This window comes from Lontra canadensis, unplaced genomic scaffold (genome assembly GCF_010015895.1).
Source record: "Lontra canadensis isolate GAN:19392208 unplaced genomic scaffold, GSC_riverotter_1.0 scaffold28, whole genome shotgun sequence".
Classification (NCBI taxonomy): Eukaryota; Metazoa; Chordata; class Mammalia; order Carnivora; family Mustelidae; genus Lontra; species Lontra canadensis.
Window position 1 is genome coordinate 16,338,749 of NW_022631022.1, and position 6,371 is coordinate 16,345,119.

Sequence of the window (6,371 nt, forward strand, 5' to 3'; positions counted from 1 at the left end):
AGGTATGTACCTATTGCCATTTTGTTCATTATTTTCTGGTTGTTTTGTGGCTTTTCTCTGCTTTTTTCTACGTCTTTTCCTCTTTTCCCTTGTGGTCTGATAGTTTTGTTTGTTGTTATGCTTGGAATCTTTTCTTTTTATTTTTGTGCATCTGTTACAGGTTTTTTGTTTTTTTTTAAGATTTTATTTATTTATTTGAGAGAGAGAGAGCACAAGTAAAAAAGCACAAGCAGGGGGAGCAACAGAGGGAGGGAGAAGTAGACCGCCTTACTGAGCGGGGAGCCAGACCTGGGGCTCCATCGCAGGACCCCCCTGGGACTATGACCTGAGCTGAAAGCAACTGTTTAACTGACTGAGCCACACAGGGCACCCCTCTGTTACAGGTTTTTGATTTGTGATTACCATTGGGTTCATGTACAACATCTTATGTATATGGCAGTCTATATTAAGGTGATGGTCTGTTAAGTTTGAACACATTCTAAAACCTCTAAATTTTTACTTCCCTCTCCATGTTTTATGTATATGATGTCATATTTTACATTCTTTTGTATATGCTTTGCTTAGTTTTGTGGAGATAATTGTGTTTTAACTTCCATATTGGCTTTATAAGTGATTAACATACTACCTTTATTGTATTTTTTTTCTTTTAAAGATTTTATTTATTTGACAAAGAGACACAGCAGGAGAGGGAACACAAGCAGGGCGAGTGGGAAAGGGAGAAGCAGGCTTCCCTCTGAGCAGGGAGCCCGATATAGGGCTCGATCCAAGGACTCTGGGATCATGACCTGAGCCAGAGGCAGAGGTTTAACGACTGAGCCACCCAGGTGCCCCATAGGTTTCTTTTTATCTGTGAAGTTTTTACCTTTCATTATTTTCTTCTAGTTATGGTCTTTTTTTTTTTTTTTTCAATTAAAGAAAACCCTTTATAATTTCTTACAAGGCCAGTTTAACTTTTGTTTGTTTGGGAAACTTTATCTCTCCTTCATTTCTGAGTGATAACCTTGCTGGCTAAATTATTCTTGGTGTAAGTATTTCCCTTTTAGACCTTTGAATATATCATGCCGTGTTCTTCTGGCTTGCATAGTTTCTGTTGAAAAATCAGCTGATAGCTTTATGAAGTTTATCCTTGTATCTTGTTTCGTTTTGTTTTGCTGCTTTTAAAATTGTGTCTTTATCATTACTTTTTGCCATTTTAATTCTTATGTGTTTTGGTCTGGACGTCCTTGGGTTCACCTTGTTAGGGGCTGTCTTGGATTCCTGGACTCGGATGTTTGTTTCCTTCTCCAGAGTGGGGAAATCCTCAGCTCTTATTTCTTCAAATGATTTTCTGCCCTCTCTCTCTCCCCTTCCGTCACTCTATAATGTGAAATGTTGTCATACTTGATGATGCCTTTTCTCGGGTCCATTGAGCATCTTTATGACCATTAATTTAAATTTTTTATCAAGCATATTATCTGTTTCATTTAGCTCTTTTACTGTGATTTTGTCTTGTTCTTTGATTTGGGATATATTCTTTTGTCTCCTCATTTTGTCTGTTTTTATGTATTAGGTAGATCACTGTATCTCCTGGTCTTGAAAATAGTGGCCTTGTGTAGAAGAGGTCCTGTGGTGCCCTATAGTACGTTTCTCCTCATGGTCCTCAGAACCAGGTGCTCCAGAGGTGTCCCCTTTGTGGGCTGTGTGTGCCCTCTTGTGTCTGAGTCATGATTGCCTTCAGCCCCACTGGATGCACTTACCTGCCTTGCCTGCTATGGTATCCTGGGAGTTGAGAGGCCTCTGCAGCAGCAGCGGCTTTCATTAGTGGACGGGGCTGTGGAAGGTCTGTTCTCTCAGTCTTCAGGTCATTTTTGGAGTTAGTCATATAGATGTAGCTGTTGTCTCAGTGTGTCCACGGGACAAGGTAAGCTCAGGATTCTCCTTCTTTGCCATCTTCCCAAAATCCCCTCAGGAAAAGTTTCTTTCTTTTTCAGGTGTTTCACACCTAGTGTATAGAAATGCAACTGATGTCAGTGTTGGTTTTGTATCCTGCAGCTTTACTGAAATCATTGGCTAGCTCCAACAGTTTCTTGGTTGAGCCTTGGGATTTTCAATGTACAGAATCCTATCATCTGAAAATAGTGACAGTTTTACTTCATCCTTCTCAATTTGGATGGATTTTAGTTCTTTGTCTTGCCTAATCCATCAGGCAAGGACTTCCAGTACTATGTTGAATAAGAGTGCTGAGAGTAGAAATGCTAGTCTTATTCCTGATCTTGGAGGGAAAGCTTTCATTTTTTTTTTTCCTCCGCTGAGTATGATGTTGCTTGTGGGTTTATTGTATTTGGCCTTTTTATGTTCCATTTATATCCCATTTATAAGGGTTTTTACCATGAAAGTATGTTGTATTTTGTCAGTTGCTTTTTTGTGTCTATTAAGTTGATCATGTGATTTTTTTGATCATGTGATTTTTATCTTTCGTTGTATTAATGTGATATATTACGTTGATTGATTGGCTTATGTTGAACCATCCTTGCTTCCCAGAGATAAATCCCACTTGGTCATGGTGCTTAATTCTTTTTATGTGTTCTTGAATTCAGTTTGCTAATATTTTGTTGAGGATTTCTGCATTTAGTCTACGGCCATACCACCCTGAACGTGCCTGATCTCGTCTGATCTCGGAAGCTAAGCAGGGTCGGGCCTGGTTAGTACTTGGATGGGAGGATTTCTGCATTTATATTAATCAGGGATACTGATCTAGTTTTCTTATAGTTCCTCATCTCTCTTTGGTATTTGGCCTTATCGAATGAGTTTGGAACTATCCCTACCTCAATTTTTTGCAAGAGTTTGAGAAGACTGCTGTTAATTCTTCTTTGAAGGTTTGGTAGAATTTGCCTGTGAAGCCATCTGGCCCTGGGGTTTTCTGTGTTGGGAGGGTTTTGATTACTGATTCAATCCCTTTATTCATTATTTATCCTTTCAGATATTCCACTTCTTCCTGACTTAGCTTGGTGGATTGTGTGTTTCTAGACATTTATTCATTTCTTCCAGGTTGTCTGATTTGTTGACATACAATTGTTCATAGTATTCTCTTATGGTCCTATGTATTTCTCTAGTATCAATTGTACTGTGTCCTTTTTCATTTATTTGAGGCTTTCTTTTTTCCTTAGTCAGGCTAAAGATTTTGTTTACCATTTCAAAGGACCAGCCTTTAGTTTTATTGATCCTTTGCATTTTTCTGGTCCCTATTTCATTTATTTCTACTCTGATCTTTATTAATTTCCTTCCTTTTGCTAATTTTGGGCTTGTTTTCCCTATTCTTTGGTGGAATTTTTTTAATTGTGATTTTTCTAATTCCTTAACATGTGTTTATTGCTATAAACTTTCCTCTCAGAACTGCTTTTACTGCATCCTGTAAGATTTGATATGCTGTGTTTCCATTTGCATTTGTTTCAAGATAAATTTTTTATTTCCCTTTTCATTTCTTCTTTGACACATTTGTTTTTCAAAATTATGGTATGTAGTTTCCACATGTTCGTAAATTTTCCAGTGTCCCTCTTAATGATTCCTAGTTTCATACCTTTATGGTCAGAAAAGATAGTTGATGTGGTTTCAGTCTTCATAAATTTGCTGAAATTTGTTTTATGCCTTATCAGTCATCTGTCCTGGAAAATATTTCGTGTGCACTGAAGAAGAATGTGTATTCTGCCTCTGTTACTAGAATGCTCTAATAGGTCTGTTAAGTTCTTTGGTTCTATAGTTCAATTTAGTTTGTTGACTTTCTGCCTGGATGATTTATTGCTGACAGTGGGGTACTGAAGTCCCTACTATTACTGTATTGTTGTCTGTTTCTCCCTTTAGATCTGTATTTGCTTGATAAATTTTAGTGATCCAATGTTGGATGCATATATGTTTATTATTGTTATATCTTCCTGATGTATAGACTGTTTTATCATTATTTAATGACCTTCTTTGTCTCTTTGTTTTTAGGCTTGACCTCTATTTTGTCTGATGTAAGTAAAGCTATGCCTGCTTTCATTTGGTTTCCACTTGCCTGGAACATTCTCTTAATTCCTTCACCTTGAGCCTGTGCGTATCTTAAAAAGTTGAGATGAGTTTCTTATAGGCTGCATATGGCTGGGTCTTGTTTTTATCCATAAAGCTACTCTGTGCTTTTTGATTGATGAATTCAGTCCATTTATATTGAGTGATTATCGATTTGTATTTTTTTGTATTGAATTTGTATTTTGTATTGATATTTTGGACATAATAGTACTGCCTCTTATATTTAGCCTTCTGATTGTTTCTTTTTCCCTATGTTTCTGTCTGCCTTTATAACATGGTGGTTTTCCATGATTTGCTCAGTCTCCCCTTTTTTATGTTTTGTGACTTTTTTCTAGACTTTTGCTTTGTGATTGCCATGTGACTTACATAAAACATCTAAAGAGTCCTTTTTATCCTGATAGCACTTTCTCTTCACCCTTTTACTCCTCCCCTTTTATATTTCTGATTTCAGAGTTTACCTTTTTTTGCAGTGAATTCATTTTTGTTGTTGCTCTTTTTCTTAAGTTTTTATAATTAAGTGGTTAACACATCATTTTAATATAGTTTTCTAAATGTTTTTCACCTTTGTCTGTAATAGGTTATTTCATGTGCTTTTATGTCACTAATTAGCATCTTTCCATTTCAGCTTGGAGAACTTTCAGTACTTCTAGCAAGGCAGGTCTAGTAGTGAGCTCCCTCGGTTTTAGTAGGGAAAGCCTTTATTTCTCCTTCATACCTGGAGCATATCTTTTTCAGATAAAGTATTCTGGGTTACCAGTTTTTATTTTTCAGCACCTTGAATGGGCCATTCCACTGGTGTAATAGAATTTGAGAAACCCATCAATAAGCTAATGGAGATTCCTTTGTAGGTTACATTCTTTGTTCCCTGGGTACCTTTTTTTATTTTTTTATTTTTTTTTTAATTTTTTTTTTTTAAGATTTTATTTATTTACTTGAGAGAGAGAGATCACAAGTAGGCAGAGAGGCAGGCAGAGAGAGAGAGGAGGAAGCAGGTTCCCCACAGAGCAGAAAGCCTGATGCAGGACTCAATCCCAGGACCTTGAGATCATGACCCGAACCGAAGGCAGAGGCTTAACCCACTGAGCCACCCAGGCGCCCTCTGGGTACCTTTTTTTAAAAACAGATTCATTATAATGTGTCTTGAAGGTCATTTTTTTGCATCGAGATAATAGTGTTCTGTTCTGTTAGCTTAGGCTTCTCCAGTTCCTTCCCCAGGCAGGTTGGGAAGTTCTGTTCTATTTCTCTAAATATACTCTTTTCCCCTTCTCCTTCTGGTAGACTATTCTGTTTTTCTCATCATACATGATAGCTCTTGCAGGGTTTCTTTTTTTTTTTTTTTAAATCTTAGTTCTCCTCTCCTGGATCATTTCTAAATTTCCTATCCTCTAAGTCATTAATTCCTTCTTCAATCTGATCTGCCCTGTTTCCTAAGCTCTCTAATGCATTTCTTCATCTCATTTACTGAATTTGTCAGTTCCAGAATTTGGTTATTTTTAAAAATTTCAAACTCCTTGGTAAAAACAAACAAACAAAAAAAACCCTCCTGTTCAATCATTTTATTCCTAAATTGAATCACATGCGTTTTCTTATAAGCTCATCAGATTCTTTATAATTGCTATTTTGAGTTATCCGTTAAATCACAGTAGTTTACACCTTCGGTTCGGCTGGGGAATGTTTGGTGATTCCATATCACTGTGGTTTTTATAGTGCTCTATTAGATGTAGCTCTGCCCTCGCACTGAAAAAGCACACTGTTCTCAGTTGTCTACTTTGGTATAGTTCAACAGAGTGGCCATTGCAGACCTTTCTTTTGTTTCCCAGAAGGTGGTGCAATAGCTCAGGTTTTGGCTTCTCCCCACTTGAGCTGGTTCTGGAGCAGCACTCAGGGCTGCCTATTAAAAAAGCCAATCCAAAAGCTGGCAACAGAGGTAGGGGGTGAGGGGAGGTGTAGGCTTAGCACCATGCTTTGGAGTTGCCTACAGACTGGTAGGCGGAAGAACCTGGAAGAGGGTACTCCCAGAGGTCCTTGTGCGGACCTCCTACTGAATGAAATCCTAAAGCAGACAGCAGGGAACGTTCCTTCAGTGCCCTCTGATAATTTTGTCTGTGTATCCCCCTTTCCTCCCCCACTCCCCCCTTTCCTCCCCAAGGAGGTCCCTCCTCAGAGCTGCGCTGCTGAGGAGAAATGGGTCCCTGGGCAGGAAAAGTACCCAGTTTTGAAACTGTTCCTTTAAAACAGGTAGCCCCAATATGAGAGAACAAGTGAGCATTAGCTCAATGCAAAGCATGACGCTAGGAGTATGTGTTAAATGACTGTCACACAGCTTTGTA